The 18,421-nt window shown below is 37.3% G+C and overlaps 1 protein-coding gene and 1 long non-coding RNA gene across 10 annotated transcripts in view; one reads left to right on the forward strand and one right to left on the reverse strand.

The window, feature by feature from the left end:
- Lar (tyrosine-protein phosphatase Lar) overlaps positions 1 to 18,421 on the reverse strand; it is a 260,221-nt gene that overhangs the window by 170,770 nt on the left and 71,030 nt on the right. The window lies entirely within an intron of this gene.
- Positions 1 to 18,421, forward strand: part of LOC136346244 (uncharacterized) — a 228,791-nt gene that overhangs the window by 166,673 nt on the left and 43,697 nt on the right. The window contains exons 4-5 of one of the 2 annotated variants that reach the window (XR_010733268.1): positions 5,991 to 6,162; positions 6,213 to 6,380. The exons of the other annotated variant lie outside the window; for it this stretch is intronic. This is a non-coding gene — a long non-coding RNA (uncharacterized lncRNA). Of the gene's footprint in view, positions 1 to 5,990; positions 6,163 to 6,212; positions 6,381 to 18,421 lie in introns of those variants that run through there. 2 annotated transcript variants of the gene reach the window in all.

An 18,421-nucleotide genomic window follows, 5' to 3' on the forward strand; every position in this document is an offset into this window, starting at 1 on the left:
TTTAACTTTCTCGTGAAATATCATTGATTGCGTTTTTCAATAGATTCGCTAAAATTGTTTTGGCCTGCAGCTTTTAATAGCGACGTTGCTCCCGAATCGATTGAATTTAAATCTTTTTGTGCGTAACGAGAATTAGAACGTCATCTAGCTTGGGCACCCTGAGATTAGACTTCAGTATTAATACGTGATTTCTGCTGGAAACGGTTATGCAATCAATGGAGACAAATTTCGAAATAAAACTATTTTCACGACGATGGTCGGAATAGCCAGGTCTGAAATATTAAATCGCTAAGCAAGCGTTAACACCGAAACTAAACCAGTGCAATTAAGATGTAACGCGGTCTCATATGTGGAACTAATATCGCCTCAGCCTGGCTCCTGTTTAGGGATTAAATTTCAGTTTAAAGTTGTTTTCTTGTTCGCTGTTTGTACGCGAAACATTATCGTCAGGTTGCAGCTAGATCGACCCCTCCATAATGGATGTTTCCTTAAGGTTGAATAAACAGTAAATAATAATAAACGTAAATCCTCATGAACTGAATCTGAAGTTTTCCGGTGCAGTAAATTCGTGTAGGCCACTCGAGAGACTCTACCTAAACAGAAAAGTTTCTGAGACATTATCAGAATGACTGTCGAAACTTGTTTTATTGGCATGATTTCGAAATCGATACAAAAGCCGGAGGCCTGAACAATGTGTTTTCCACTCAATATCACAAAAGTTTTTGGGGAGTTAAGGCATTAATATAATTAAACACAGGGCGTCCCGGCGTACCAATTCTCCCGGAACCGGAATTTGATAAATTATTTGGTTTACGCGGATTTGCCCGTTCCTTCGACTACGCCGACAAGAAAATGTACCTTGAAAGCTCCTCCCGCTCAGCAATTTCAGTTGGAAACTGATCACTTGAGCGCGTGAAAGTAATTAAGGTTCTTTGTTGCCTGTCTCGGAAAATACCGACCTGTCTCCTCTACTTCCACGTAGAACTTTTTCCTATGCCATGTTCTATTTACATCCCCCTCTTATCTATCAAGCATCACGGATACGTGACCGTCATACTTTTCTCGGTTGTGCAGCGAAAATTAGAGCCGGATTCTATTAAAAACTTCAATTTTATCTCATTCGCTATTGCATTTGTTTCCATAGTAGTTTGCTGCTCGTAATTTACACGGAATTACATTCAAATCCAGTTTCGAGGAAGAAATAGAATTTCTACGATTCTGCCAAAACTGTTAAATTGTATTACAGTGGTTATTTTGAATTTCGGTTTAATTAACGGATAGGTGCGCCATTAGCGCCGGCAGCAGTACAAAACAGTAATGTTCATTTTTGCGCAGAGATTAAACGTCGGGATATGGGGGCTCGAATTAAATGCGTTAATATTTCACAAAATTATTCTTTGCAGCGTTCCACGGATATTGCCGTTTGTTCGCTTTTTTTGGTTTAAGCGCGAGCGCTTTACAATGATCCACTCGAGAATTATTCATTCTTTTTATATCGGCGGGATGAAACATTTTTAATGGGTTTTTCACTCGAGCTCTAGGTAAATATTAGGGTTTTACCTACGTTCAAGCAACAGGGATTACAAGTATCTACAGTTTTCCAGGACTTGAGCGAAATGTGTTTTTTTTTCTTATCGATAAAAAAATTAATGCGAACCTGGAACAATCGCAAAACGTCGTTTCTGCGCATAAAACTGACACCCGATTTCAAGTGTGCCCACATAATCGGTGAGTAATTCCAAATTCGATCATGGCTTGTTGATAAACAGTTGAATCCGTCGCGAAAATACCCTTAAAAGTTTCCACTAAATTAAGGTTCACAATGCGGCTATCGGATTGAGACATTTCCCCACTTCGTGGAAAATGGCAGAAGTAACTATGATTCCCAAAACCAGGCAAGCCACCTAACGAAGTCACATCTTGTAGGCCCATCTCCTTATTGCCGATAATCTCTAAACTATTTGAAAAACTGATCTTAAAAAGGGTTAAACCTCTGATTGAAAATAAAAACCTCATTCCGGACCATCAATCTGGGTTTAGACAGAAACACTCTACAATAGACCGGGTCCGCAGAATCATTGACATCGTAGAAAATGCTCTGGAAGAAAGGCAAATTTGCACAACACTTTTTGTCGACGTTGCTCAGGCGTTCGATAGAGTGTGGCACGAAGGCCTAATCTATAAATCAAACAAGTTACTGTTACCAAGATGTTATGTAGATTTGTTGGAGTCATACATATCTGACAGAACGTTACGAATTAGGCACTAGGATGAATATTCTGAAATAAAAAACGTAAATGCGGGTGTTCCACAGGGTTCCGTGCTGGGACCAGTGCTATACCTCCTTTACACGAGTGATCTTCCGCAACCGAATTATTCTACCTGTTGGAAAGACTCCCAACATAAAGATCGCTCTCACGCATTGCCCTAACATCTGGGTAATAAATCTGGTAAAGGGAGAAACCAGAAACCAAAGCTCGACATACCACTGGGTGCCAAACCATGGGTACCGCGCTAATCACCTCTCATCTGGTGCACATCCACCCTGATTTATGAAGTGCAAATTGCCCAAACAGACTAAGGGCAGCAGTAAATTAGGATGAAATGTGGCAACAAACTCGCAAGTGGACATGAACCAGAGGGTGTTAGCGATAAGGTGAAAGCATCATGGTGGTGATTTTCTCATGAAATCGTGGGAAACCAAACTCGGGAACCTGCGTTTTTCGAGAAGGGGCACGAACCATCTTGGAGGAGACGAGCAGAACCATTTTTCACCGCGTCGCGTAAACAGCAAACTTCTCTCGCTCTCGTTGCCATAGAACCCTATACCACGGGCATTATTGTTAATAAGTTAATCACAACTCACCCTGTAATTCAACTAGTCTGTGATTAAATTTAATGTAATTTGTGTAACAGAGTTTATATAGATTTTCGAACATTTGGAACCCCATTATTTTATGACGGTAGCCCGTCTGGTCCTTCGACTCAACTACGAAACCTCGCCAGCGTATTTGGATTCCTCTGTGGGTGCCTAGTGAGGCAGTCACTACTGTTAGGCAGGAACTCGGGAAGCCCCTGGCCTAAACACTACCATTGCCACGTTTGCCGATGATACAGCAATACTAACAGTCGGCGAAACCTCTATTGGTGCTACTGAAAAACTCCAAGAAGCAAGTAATCTTATATACAACTGGACCAAAAATTGGAAAATGAAGATCAACGAAACGAAGTGCGTTCAAGTTAACTTTACAAACAAGAGGATAGAGCACAGTGCACCAGTATCCATTAATAACAGATTAATCTCTGTTGAGAATAGTGCTAAATACCTCGGTATGACCTTGGATGTCAAGATGAGATGGAAGGAGCATGTCAAAAAAAAAGGACTTAAATATAGAAAATTGTATTGGCTACTGGGAAGAAACTCTCAATTGTCAATATACAATAAAGTATTGATTTATAATCAGATCCTTAAACCGATCTGGCATTATGGTATCCAACTCTGAGGGTGTACCAGAGATACGAACGTTAAAGTGATACAAAAGTTTCAAAACAAAGTACTGCGGAATATCGTAAATGCCCGCAACACGGCCGCAACACGGACGTCCATCGCGATCTAGGTGTCCAAGGTGTCAGAGAAGAAATCCGACGTCTTGCCATAAAACATGAGGCAAGGCTGCGTCAACACATTAACACAAAAGCAATCCAGCTACTGGAAAACGATGACAAACTTCGACGATTAAAAAGGACAAAACCTTTTGAGCTCATTTTAAGTGTTGTGTTAGTTACAATAATTAAAAACTGTAGCGGCTACCCAGCCCGATAACCTTAACAAAAGGACACCAGTGGATGAATTTTTGTATTAATAGTAGGTCTAAGATTCATTAGAGATGAATTAATGGTTGGTCTGTTGGACCAGTTTTAATATAAAATTTATATAAATTAAAAAAAAAGCTAAATTAAGGTAAATTAATAATCGAGATTATTCGTCGTCGCGACGTCTTTTTTAGGTATGGTTTTAAGAGGATTTAAAGTGGCTGTAATAGAATTTCAACCGACTATCAAACTGAACGTGGTACAGTATTTTCAACCTACATATTAGATTTGGCGTTCGCTTTTGGGACCTTTTGAAAGACCCTAAAATAGCTGCAATTTCGAGTGGTTCTCAAACATTTTTATCTGTAACATTTATAAAGCTACGGCTGCGACCCGTGTCACCATCTGTAGAGATATGTTACAGGTCATCTTTATAAGACCCAAAATCTGCCCATTAGAGCTCAAGCAAATTTCGACATTTTTTTATCTCCCAAATCACGGAACTAAAGCTGTAGTTCTCGTTATTCCAAGCGTCGACCTGGAACTTAGGTCCATTGAAAATACATGAATAAGATCAAAAGGTTCCCTTGGAGTTTTCGGAAGACGTTGCAATCATGAGACACTAAACTTACAGGAACTTTTAATCGTTTTAAAAAATTTTCCCGCCCATGAATCTAAAGTTTCAGTTTTTCCCTTCGGTCTGGTTCTTGAATTGAGTCTAAATGCACCGCAGACCGCACTAAAATTGTGGTAAACGGCTGGCGATTGTGTCATTCTCTTGAGTATATGCCATATTTAAACATAAAGAGCCCGAGAAATCCATAAAAATTCAACGCAAAACAAAAAAAAATATATAAAATGAACCAAACAACAATGCTGAAGCAACTGCGGTCGAGAAAATTGCAAGTAAAAATGTGTTTAAATTCATTTGTTTCCGTGCCACTGGGGCCACTGAGCACCCGCAATTTCTTCCTGGAGGAAATAATGTCACTTTTTGGACAAATGTTCACCGAAGAACAACGCTAATTGCAAGCTACATTCACACTGCATTCGGAACGATGTTTTCTTCAAAAACCACGAACAACACCTGCGGTGGGGGGAACAAATTTCTGTATTAATGGCCCGTCAATAATCTCAACTCCATTAAGCTGCCCTTTTCATTATCAGCCGATCGGCTTCATTAATACACTTATTGGTAAATAGGTCCTAATCGAATGCGCTAGGTGATGAAAGTAGGATTAAAACTTTAAATAAAGCATTGCTCTATCGACATTAAGCAACTGGGTAAGCGCAGTTATGCCAGAGAAATGTCGCCAGGAAATGTAAAATTATTGCTCATACTTGAATAACACGTACAAGAAAGACGTCTGCGCAACTGAACCATACTGCAAAAATAGGAAAAGATTAGCGTCACATCTGTACCCTCGAACGTTTCCAGATAAATTTTTACGTAGTCCCGAATGGATTCGTAGAATAATGTTCGAATATAACTCATTTATTACACCTATTTGAAATATTTCCAAGATATGTTAACCGCCCTTATTACCGAACGGAACATCATCGTTAGGTCTGCCCCAAAGGCAAAAAAAAACTGTTGCTTTCGCAAAACGGTTAATTAATCGAGAATTTAATTGATGGTGGGATTTTTAATTCACTGAAAAGAAAACTTTTTCTTATCCGAATTGTTCGGGTATAAAATTTTTCCATTCGAATTGACTCGTCGACCCTCGAAAGCGATATTTGGCTCGTTAATTAATTATCCCTTAAGGGGAGTCGAACTTTATTTGCATCTGTGCAGGAACGTAAAAAACTCAGAATTATTATCTGCGTACGTATTCTTATCTCGAAGCATCGCCAAAGGCATTATGACGGGATAGCAGATGGCTGTCGGTTAAAATCAGCGTTTCCCAGTTCCCTATTAAGAAACACTTTTGCGATAAACCAGCCATTTGCGTTGCCAACCGGATGGTGCCACCTGAATTTCATTGAGAGCGCTAATTGTCATGATGAAGAATACGATTTCGTTGACGAAATTCTGATATAATATAATACCTTATCACTACACCATCGTTGCCCACATAGATTAAACCGGAATAGCATTTAAACAGCCTAAACGCAATCCGTAATGCTGCAGGATCGAGCAGTTTACCCAACGTTCCATGAAAAACATGTTTTAGGCTTGATCCGCCTTTGTGTGGCACCGACCGTGATGCACTCTGGTTGAGCTCCTACGTTGAAATACAGCCAAAGTGAACAGAACAGTGTAAATACGGAAAATGGAATATTTACCAAAAACCAGAACGACGAACCATTAAATTATTGATCTAAAAAGGTGAAAGTGTAATCTATGTATGTATGTTATCACGCCCGCAAAGAATCGCATGCCATTAAGTGTGTAGCACAATTTTTAGATCAAAAGGGATTGTGGGGCTTTCAGCTGGGAAGAAGGTAATGCCCTTCCTGAAGCAGATCAGAAGCAAGAAAAGCAGGATGCGATCATCAATGGGGGCTAGAACGTTGACGAACAGAGGAGGAGAAAGGTCACCTACCACCTTCTTAATTTTTTATCTTGGAGTTAGTTCAGGTTAGTTGTTGTTATTATTATTATTATTGTTATTACTATTATTCTATTGTTGATTATTAAATATTTCGTTTTGAAAATTTTCTTCGAAGAAAACTCAACGAGTTGCAACAATTGTATGTTCAGAAACGTGAATTAAAGGAAATCGAAGACTCGCTTTTGAATTCTTTCCCTAAGCTCCTGAACAATTTTGTGTCAAACTCACATCGACGCACGTGTCTAATTTGCAGCGTTAAATTAATACATTTAATAAATAAATTTAATGTTCTTATGTTAACACGAGTTTAGTTAATCCCTGTAAAATATCTAGTGTAAATTGTCATCGACACAATGTAGCTCGCACTCTGCCGCCCCACGGAATGACGCGGGTTGTGCCCGAAGAAACGACACCACTGACTTTGGGGAAGTTGCAGTAGTTAAAGATGTCTGTACGACACTGAAGATGCGCAAGTTAATTCCCGTTGAAAATAACGAACGCGTTGATTTTTGAAAATGCTTAAAGGAATCACTCGACTCCTGAGGCCGCCAGTTGTGTAATGGCGTAATTTCCATTGATAGAAACTGTGTATTTGAGTTTTAGCGTTTTCGATGCCACTGGAACAGCTCGCTTTCGGTTAAAATGGCGGCTACGGTGTAAACTGTAAGCTCGCGGGTGTCGACCATGAAAATAAGTTCGGCCGCACCAAAATTGCTAGTTAAATCATTTCACGGATAAGGCATTGCTGTAACCAAGTGTCACAAATGAAATTAATTTGACAACGACGTTGTCCTTGTAGGCTGGAACAAACGAACCCACTTTAACACAGCTGAGCCGCCTCGGTGGCTCACACTGAATTATCTAATAAGTTACCAAAAATAATTAAATTAACACATTGTTAAATTCCTAAGTTTAAATTATGTTCGTCTGGGTTCTCAAGCAAAATATCCCATTACAAAACGAACCGTGGGAGTAATCCTATATTTGTTGATGCCGTTTTAGATTAATCTCAAAAGTTCCGCGTATTGTCTTTTAATCTCCTCCTTAAGCGAGCAGCATTAAGATCTTAAGTGATAAATCGTTTGCTGTTATGTCAGATTTAAATTCGTTTCAATGGGATATTAGGCACGTTTTCGAGCGAGCTAAAACATCAAAAGGTGTTAATTTAAACTCACTGATGTAAAAGCTTTAATAAAAATGAAAGTAATGCAGCAGTACTAAGAAACGAGATCATTAAAGGCGCAAGCGAACCCACGCAATCAAATAACTTCAAATAAAGCTGTAACTTTAAGAAAATTGCTTTAAAATGAAATCTAATGATCCTACCCTATTCTTTTCAATTCCGGTAAATTCGTCGGCAATTTCAGGCGTGAGGCTTACCTGGAAAGTAAAAAAAAGAGGAAATTAAATTTTGTTTATTGTGTCGGGGGCGGCTTAATTTAATCATCTAAATGGTTTTCAAATTTGTTGCCCTGTATCAGACGTCGAAGAAAAGAAACCTACCCGGCGTTCATGTTGCTGCATATAGAAACAGAAGGGGTCGAATGTAGAATACTAATAAGACAACAAGAGAACAAGCAACATGGCCTCCGTTCCTTTCCAGCAGCAGGATTTGCTCAAGTGGAATTAACATAGCAATTTGCATTTCAGTATATCCCCTTGACTTTATGTAACTTTAATACGTCCAAATTCACGGGTATTTACGGCAGATGTCTTTCGCCAACTTTTCCATGCCCCGAGCCATCGAATAAGCAAAGTTTTCGAGAAATAATTTGCTTAAATCCCGTGCAAAATTCGCGCAGTACAACCCGAGTTTCCCTAATTTGATTTTAATACAATTACGCCGGAAAATGGGGTAATAAGATAGGACGCAAGAAAGCAAAGTTGCTGCACAACATTATTACAACGTCGACTTGAGTCTTACAGTGGACGTGAAATGCAATTTCCAAAAGTACAACTCTATGTGACGCCTGGGAAAAACTTTAAAGGATATTTCAGGTAATAAATTAAGTTTTCGAGTTTAGATTATTACAAATATTTTTTATTTATTGCTAATTTAATCATAAATATGTTCTGCCTTCCGAACACTGACATACAAAAACAAAGGGATTAGTATGGAAACCGCCATAAAAATATACAAAACCATATGCAGACCACTATTGGACTACGGGCACGTACTGAGGGCAAATGCAACAGAAAAATCAAGCAAACACATACAGACTACAGAATGCACTAAGACAGATTGCACTAAGACTAATCACAAAACTAAGACACCCCAAAAACCCGTTGCACAGCCCACCCAACCAATTACTGTATGAACGCACAAACATGATAAGAATAACAGAAAGACTACGACAACTACAGAAGAGATGGTAAAAGAACACCAACAACTCAACTATACTGAGCCCACTTTGCTTAACGAGACAGACAAGACAATCCCGCCTCCTTGTCCCCTTCGACCACCCTTTGGGAGCACTTCCAGATGTAATGTGATAGTATTTAGTCACCAGAAGATTACCATTGTACCACAGGCAGAAAGACCTAACAGGTCGATAGCCTATTTCTGAGGAAATAAAGATTGTTTATATATATATGTTCTGCACATTTCTAAGAATCTTAAGAGAAGGACAGCACCATCGTGGGTTTTAGGGAAGATTGAACTTTTCAAAATTTTTCTACAACATTGGATGTTTACATACTATTGCTTATTGGAAATTTCAATGGAATGTAAAGAAAAATATTTTCAAAAGATTCGAACAATTTTTCTGTGTTGAAACGTCACTGACTTCACTTCAGGACACACTCGAGAATTTCTCTTCAAAATTGGAAATTCCAAATATGCAAATCGAAGTACATACTCCATATCCATACTATGCACCTACAGGACGTTGAAAATTTCCGTCCATTTCAATGACATTTCTACGATACAAGAACGGTACTACTGTTTTCGATGTCTCTGCATTTCAAGCAAGAAAAAATGAATCCCGAAAAATAAGTATTTAGAAAATGGGAGTTTAAATGTATCTCTTTACATTTCCCCCCTAAAACTACTTATCCAATTAGGTTTCCATTTCACGTAACTCATAGAATTGGTTTTAGGGCGATCTGGAAATAGGGCGAGCCAAATTGAAACCACTCTGAGAGTGGCTCGTTCATACATTTTATACTCTTCGAATTCGTGACATATGAATGTATAACAATCTTTCGTGATGATCCAAACGAGAGAACGAGAGAAAGAGAAACAGGCATACGCAGGGAGAAAAGGAGAGAAAGAGCGTAGAAACACACTCGAAGTTGTAAACTCTCGAAGTACAGCTAATGGGGAACATGGAAAAGGAACATGGAACTGCGTGTGTCCAACTTTATTATTCTCTCTCTATTTCAACGCATATACAGAATGTTACAGAATGTTGTGAGAAAAATTTAAGGACACATTGTACATATGAGTTCGAAATTGCTCCGTTTTCACGATACGGGGTGTTTTAACTTTTCTGTTTTTAGAAATGTGCGAAGGCGATTTGGAGCACGTATTGAAGCACAGGGAAGCCACAGTCAGCATTCGGCTGAAACTTAAAATTTAGTACGCTGTTTCTTGAAAAATTAGCAGATAAAAATAAAACATTAAAATTAAAATAGATCTCTCTGGGGGTGGCTTATTATTGGACTGATTAATAAACTAAGTTTTATTTCGAAAACGGTGCGCCGCAACAAAAAGGTCCTTTTTGCACAGAATTAATCTGGCTTTAAAGAAGCGACGTAAATTTTTATAAAAACCAGTGGCGTACAGTTTTCCCCATTAAATATAATGACTTACCAGTACGAACACCACTGATGTAAGTGTTTTGAAAACATTTTTTACATGTAAATGTGACCCTTATTGATACATTTACGTGCACTAAAACTCAGCTCAATATCTCAACGAGTTTTCGATAGATATAAAATAAACTATTAAAGACAGAAAAAGTAAAACATCCCGTATCGTGAAAACCGAGCATTTCCGGACCCATGTTTATATGAGCTTTTTCTTAATATGTAGATGTACAATATGTCCTTAAATTTTGCTCACAAGATTCTGTAATACCCTATATATTATACATATACAGAGTGGCCCATTTAACTTGCAACAGGTAAATATCTGGGCAACTATCAATTTGAGAGAAAATAGTTTCAAATAAAAGTTGCTCCACATCGAAGGAGACATAAAGTGCCGAAATCGCTACTAACTTATATGACGTCATCAAAGTAATTGCAAGATCAACTGTGTTTTTTCATATGAAAACCTTTACTTTTTATTAATGGACATTAAGCACAAATTAACAATAAGCAACTTTTGTGGAAAATATTTTTTTCCCACACGTTAAATTAAAAAAAAATTGTTTTTTAATATATTATTTTAACACATGTTCAAAATGACAACCGTTAACGTCAGTGCATTTTTCGATTCGCACCAAAAACGAGCTCTAAGTCCTAATTACAGTTTAGTCACCACATTTAAGAAGTTTAGTCTTTTCTCTGAGGAACTTTAAAGGAAAAAGTGTATGTAAATGTTCCTACTACCTCCGTAGATAAGAAGATACGCTTTAAACAGATTGGAAATGCGTGTTGAAGCATAGACAGTGAAACTTTAAGACTTATAATTGATTTTCAGTGCGTATTGAAAACGTACTGATGTTAACGGTTGCCACTTTGAACATTTGTTAAAATAACATGTTAAAAGCCAAATGTTATTAATTAACTTAGCTATTCCCACAAAAGTTGTTAATTTTTAAGTGATGCTTAACGCCTATTAACAATAAATATAGGTTTCCGTGTGAAATAACAAAAGTGACCTTGATGACGTCACATAAGTTGGTAGCGATTTTGGCACCTTATTTCCCCTTCGATGGCGAGCAACTTTTACTTGAATCTATTTCTCTTGAACTGATGGTTGCCCCGATATTTAGTCGTCTGAAGTTAAGTGGACCACTCGGTATGTAATAGTATATTTCCGATATTAAGCGAATAAATCTTAAAAAAACAGAAAAATGCGACAAAACCTGTATAAGAAAAATAGAAGCGCCAAAAACAACCTTCCAGTCTCTTGGCTGATAGAAACTATTGTTTCCAATTGTGATAAATAAAATAATACGTCATTATTTTGTGGTCAGAAAACGTTTTTTTCCGAATTTTATGTTTTTCTGTGTGAAAAACATTTTGTGAAAATGCTAAAAATTTATCGAAAGCAATACAACTACATTGTAACGTTTTACTGTGTGATATAATCGAAAAAAGGTATGTCAAAAACTCAAGTGAACGACTACAAATTCGATTTTCTTTTCTCTTGGCTCTTTATATTTTATAGTAATACGAGAATGGAGGAATGACGTAATCCGATATGACTCTAGAAAGCAACATTATTACCTACTATTCGACGTGTAGTCTTAGTGGACGTGAAACTCAATTTTCAGTTCATTCTTTGTGCGCTTCGCGTCAAAAAGCCAAATGCAAGTTTTTTATTCGCCAGCACAAAGACTAAAAACATATACGACATATTTTCCTTTAGTGGCAAACAATATTGGATTTAGTTCTATGCATGTGTGCCCTCATAAAATGTCCTTTGTATTCAAACGAACTCACAAATACTCGAAACCCTGGTAAATAACACAAAGGCGGTGTAATATTTGCTTAGTTTAATAAGGCGAGAACGTTCTGGCGAGTCAGGTAGAATAAAGAGACCTGATCGGCAAGCGAAAAGCTCGAATTTCCATGCCCTCTCTCTGCAGCTAAAAAGCCGTAAAATATTCACTGCAAGATTTCCGAGGCATAATAAATGATGTATTGAAAAACCAATATGTGATTGATACGGTTTTGAGCGATAACAATGGAATTTTATTAGCGGTTTACTTTAGCCAGATTGACTCGGGAGAGCCGCACGTAACTTACTCCCCCCAGGAGGATCCCTGTTTCAGGCCTTTATTAAAAACAAACACATTTGCTAAGGGGAAAGGTAGATTTATTTTTGCACCAGGAAGCGTTAAGTGAACGTTGAAAGGCAACGCGACAAGGGATTCACTTTAATGACATTTCACATTTATATTTGAGTACACTCACAGCACTACTCCAATGTTTAAAATAAATACATCCCTTCAAAAAATAGCAGATTAAATTCTGGAAAACCTGGAAATCAGTTATATCGAAGTAGATAAGGGGATTTCGACCAAAATTGGAATTGGTATGTGAATATCCGGATACTTGAATGAACCAGTAAGTTTCCCAGGAATATCCCAGAACCCCTAAATTTGCATGGAGAATCCTCGAATTCAGTTGATAATCTCTCCTAGAGAGTTCTTAGAGCTTTTGTTCGAGTCTTCGGAAAAGGTCTTCTGGAACCAGGTATTATTTTGTAGGTGAATACCGCCACGGAAATCGATGTGATAGCGGAAAAAAAACACTACTGCTAACTTCAACAATTGTCTGTATTAAGATCAAAGTGATTACTTCTTATGTGTAACTTGGACACGAAAACAAGTTTAAAACTGAATTAGAAGGAAAACGTGGATAACTACCTTTCGGCTCAAGTCGCAAACTATTTATGTCTCTGGGAAAACTCTGGAGAGAAAATGAGCAGGGGTTGGTGTCTGCCTCCTTTGTTCTGATTGACCAATCAGGACGCTAATTAGTTGTCTCTCACGAATTTGGGATTTCAATCTAAATGATTTAAATGCGAACCTTGAAAGGTTTTTACAATTAACATTTTAGCACATTGATTGTGCGAAGGGCGTGGTCAACATCAACGTTTATAAGTGGCGTGAGTAGTTCTTCTCATGGATTCTGACGGTCAAACCAGAACAACCCTCAAGTTCAATGATTTATTAATTCTAATCTTTTAGTCCTTTAATATACACTGCGTGACATACAAAAGAAAACACTCAGTGAAAATGGTTTTATTTAAAAAATTTTTGGTATGCGTGTATGTATATGGGAACACAAACGAACAAAAAAACGATTGAATTTTCAGCCATATTTATCAATGTATTCAAGTATATACAGGGTGGCGCAATAGTGTGACAAAGTACCATATCTTCCTTATTTTACAAAATTTAAAAAAAGTGTTCGTATAAAAGTTATATGTGAACATACAGGCTACATTTTAAAAATATTTTTTATCATATAGGGTGTTGCATAAAGACAGGTCAAAACATTTGTTCATTTTCTTTAATGGAACCCCCTATATATTATTGTATATTTGGATTCCTCGTAAAATTCTCTTCATGGTAGGATAATTAGTTTTAAATTAAATTGGAACGTTGACTGCTTATGTCGAAAAATGTTTAAATTTGAAGCAAAACATGGTTCCATAACATGCGCTATAACTTTCAAAGCACGTTAATTATTTTAACAAAAATTGACACAACAGAAGACAAAGGGATGCTCAAGTGCCTTGTTCAACGAAAAAGTCGGTTTCTCATTCAGAATATTTTCTACAGGCCCTGCAACTTGGGAATATTCAAATTCATTTTTCTTGAAATTTTTAAATGGGACACCCTGTATTTACGAATCCTATATTGTTGAGATTTGAATCCTCTTCAACTTTTGTTAAGGTAACATTATACGCATTCCCTTTAGTTTTGGCGGAATTCTCATTTCTTTAATACATTTGCAAATAAAACATGCTACGTCTAATACTTATTCGGAGAATACCATCTGGGTGCCAGACCACATGACCCATCAGGCCAAAGCTAAGGGTACGCTTTGGTTGGGGAATGTGCTACTAGTCAAAGGAAGCTTACTCTATAGGGACTATTGCTTTGATGGTCAATTTGTTGGAGAAAATGGCAGACACTTTGAACATTTAATTAGGTAAATGTCTATATTATACAGTGTATAATATTAATAAATTTAAATTAAACTATTAATAGACGTAGCATGTTTTATTTGCAAATGTATTAAAGAAATGAGAATTCCGCCAAAACTAAAGGGAATGCGTATAATGTTACCTTAACAAAAGTTGAAGAGGATTCAAATCTCAACAATATAGGATTCGTAAATACAGGGTGTCCCATTTAAAAATTTCAAGAAAAATGAATTTGAATATTCCCAAGTTGCAGGGCCTGTAGAAAATATTCTGAATGAGAAACCGACTTTTTCGTTGAACAAGGCACTTGAGCATCCCTTTGTCTTCTGTTGTGTCAATTTTTGTTAAAATAATTAACGTGCTTTGAAAGTTATAGCGCATGTTATGGAACCATGTTTTGCTTCAAATTTAAACATTTTTCGACATAAGCAGTCAACGTTCCAATTTAATTTAAAACTAATTATCCTACCATGAAGAGAATTTTACGAGGAATCCAAATATACAATAATATATAGGGGGTTCCATTAAAGAAAATGAACAAATGTTTTGACCTGTCTTTATGCAACACCCTATATGATAAAAAATATTTTTAAAATGTAGCCTGTATGTTCACATATAACTTTTATACGAACACTTTTTTTAAATTTTGTAAAATAAGGAAGATATGGTACTTTGTCACACTATTGCGCCACCCTGTATATCAAGAATTTTAGTTTTTTTTTACTATAAAAATTGCAATAAAATATCAACAATATGATTGCAAAATATTATTTATTGGCGTATGTTGTGCGTAGAAAGTGCTTTTAGGTTAATCAAATATGCCTAGACGCATGCGAAATTTTCATCATTTGAGCGAGTTTCAGAGAGGTCGAATAATGGGTGTACGAGAAGCTGATCGAATCATTTAGAGAAATCGCCACTAGATTAAATCGTAGTGTCAACACTATAGTGAGATGTTGTCAGGCATGGTCCCGAGAAGAACAAACAGGTAGAAAGAGAGCTATTGGACGATCCCGAAGAACTACGAAGCGCTAAAATCACCGGCTTCGAATTATGACCCTAAGTGAGGTCCCTCTCGTCGAGGACGCTGGCGTATAAATGGTTTGCTGACCATGGAAGGCCCATTGGGATTCGAACCATTTATCGCCAGATAAGAAGTTTTGAACTGATTCCTACCGTTCTCATCCTGTGTTACCCCTCACCTTAAATCATCGTCAAAATCGACTGCAGTGGTGCAGAGAATGGATAGATTAGAATCTGGAATGGGATAATATCATGTTTAGTGACAAATCGAGATTCTGTTTGGATATGCATGATGGTCCGGCAAGAGTAAGAAGTGGAGGGAAAGACAGGATCCTAAAGTTACAATACATAGGCGTGTCTATCAAACTATTGAGATATTGGTTTGGAAGTACTATTGCATATGGTAGCATGTCACCTTTACTTTTCATTAGAGGCAGTATGACAGCCCAACGATACATCCAAGAAGTCCTGAAACTTCATCCCGTGCCTTATCTGGAAACTCTTGTTAATCCAGTTTTCTAGCAAGGCAATGCACGACTACATGTGGCTACAGTGACTGTGGACTTCTTTCAACAAAATTCAATCAATTTGCTAACTTGGCCATCTCGAACTCCAAACTTCTCACCGATTGAACATGTATGGGATGTTGTGGACAGATAATATACCCCACCCCCCATAAACCTTAGCGGCACTATGTCATACTGTCCAGTTAGCCTGGAATGAGGTTCTCCAAGAGGACATCAATCACCTCATTAGATCCATGCCTAGACGTGTACAGAAACGTATAAGACACCCCGAAAGACCGACAAATAATATATATATTTTTTTAACAATTAAATTTGTTTAATTTTTTAATGAAGTATTAGTTTTGTTTAAATAATTTTTTGCCTGCCTTAATGTTTCTTACACTAAAACAATTTTTACGGGGTGTTGTCTTTTCTATGTCACGCAGTATCTATATATGTATTATAGAGCCAAACGCAAGTAAAACATGAGGAATTGGGTGGGTATCCAACAATTTCTGAGATTAAATAAACAATTTAAAAAAATTGAGCGATTTTAAGATATTCTCAAGAATTTAAAGTGCCCAATCAAATTATTAGGAGAGTCCAATCATCCTCTGGAGAGTTCCCAAAATTTGAGTCACTTATAGATGAAATAATATTTAAATAACAAAGCTCGGGGGCGATAATACAAATATTCTCAATGACACTTAATTCTAACAGAAGGGCCCCAAATTTAGAGAAAGATCTCATCAAATGAAACGTAGATTCCCACAGGTTCAGAAGTATGTAAGAATGTATCTATAGTAAAAACTATACTGCAGAAGTCTCTCAACTATTTGGAAGAGTTCACAAATTTGGTTGAATTGCTGATCGATTCAAAAAATGTCGGTTCTACGTTGAAAATGTCTTTTGGAAGCTCTTAAAGCTTTCAAGAGCTAATTCAGGTTAAAGTGGAGAGCTTCTCCAAGTTAGAGATGTCTTCGAAGTTATTTAAAAAAAAGGATGCGAGCTTAACACTCGATTATTTAAATAATTTGATTGCTTTCGAAAATAATTTGATTACTACCCGAATATTTGTTGTATTGGAACGTCCAGGACCATATTACTCAAATATTCAAAAACTATATATATTCAAATACATTTTCAAATTACTATTCAAATCACAAAATTGAGAAATGCCCCGAGTTTAATTTAAACTTCAAACGAGAATAGTTAATACTTAAATTAAAAAATAAGTGTACAAATCATCCCATCTTTTGTTCTTGTCAAAACCTGAAAGAGACATGTCAATCCCGTTTCTGTAGCCTCATTGGGACACTAAATTTGATTTATCTTTTGGTACTCATGTCTCCACAGGCTTATGGCCTTCGTTGAGACGATTAGTAGGTGTTGGCTCTACTGATTCCGGAGTCGGAAAGTCCAAATTTATAAATTACTGTGTTTCGGTTAAATGAATAATTTTACACGGATTCTTCGCAGATCCCTGAAAAATGTTCAGACTTCACGAGTTTCCTATTTTAAACTTAGCATATTTAAGTTCTATGAATCATCAGGACAGTGTTAGAATTTTCGACTGAAAATCTCTAGTCCTGTACCGGCTTTAATTCAAGTTCCGCAATTTTCCTTTCCATAGAACCCTGTAAAAAGTTCCTAAAATACGTTCAACCTTCCGTTCACTTTTTCCACCCAGAAAATCATTATAAACCTTTTCTTATATCAGTTTTTATCTTTCGTGAGATTTGCCAACTCTCGGACACCCTTTGCCCTTGAGCAATCGAATCATGAAATCCTTTTGATGGTTAAAAAAAATCTCCCTGCGCCCCTTTTCAAATCGCAATAAAAGGTGTTTTAGTGTCTTATTAAAGCAACGCGGCGCGGCCATAAAACACCACCGTCTCCATGATACAGCGTGGTATCGGTGTTGTATAAATATAAATCAAGTCATAATTTTTGGAGGCATTACGGAACCCCATATTTCACACCCGGTAATATCGAACTTAATTAATAAAGAACAGTTTTATGAGCCTGCATGCGCACTGTCACCGTGGGGCGCCTTTATCTCAGCCCGGATTTACGACCCTCGTGCAAAAAAAAAAAATCTGGAAACATATGTCCGAATATTACCAAGAACAACCGTCAGTATACTCAAAATGTACCATCAAAATAAACTCTCTTCTGACGTCTTTCGAGAATAACACATTATTTAAGGAAATACCCGGCCGTTTCCAGACTTTTTTGACATGCTGTACATGTTTGCAAAATCTCGTAGAAAACAGCAAACGTATTATAAAACTTAAAGCGTTGCTTATCCAAGAATAATGAAACCGCCGTGAGCTGTTGCTAAACGGCCTGTGCGTGTTATCGGTACAAGACACTATCGGCATCCAAATGCCTTAATTAGCCGTCGAAGGAAGTCGCTTACCGGCAGCTGAGCTGTCAGCGGCTGAAGCTAATATTGCGTTTTCCACATTCACATCAGTTTTCCAGAATCGCATCAAAGTCCCAAGTTTATTGCCCCGAAGAGGGCTTTTTTAATACAGTCCTCGAAACTCGATCGCTAAAATACGGCCGCGCCAGGTACACCTTTCCCATGTAATTTTGTGACGAGGTCGCGTTTGAAATATGACTCAATCGGCTAATGCTTATCAATACAGCGGACCGGGGAAAATAGGAATTTTCTCTGGATT

Source organism: Euwallacea fornicatus, chromosome 22 (assembly GCF_040115645.1).
Source record: "Euwallacea fornicatus isolate EFF26 chromosome 22, ASM4011564v1, whole genome shotgun sequence".
NCBI classification, from domain to species: domain Eukaryota; kingdom Metazoa; phylum Arthropoda; class Insecta; order Coleoptera; family Curculionidae; genus Euwallacea; species Euwallacea fornicatus.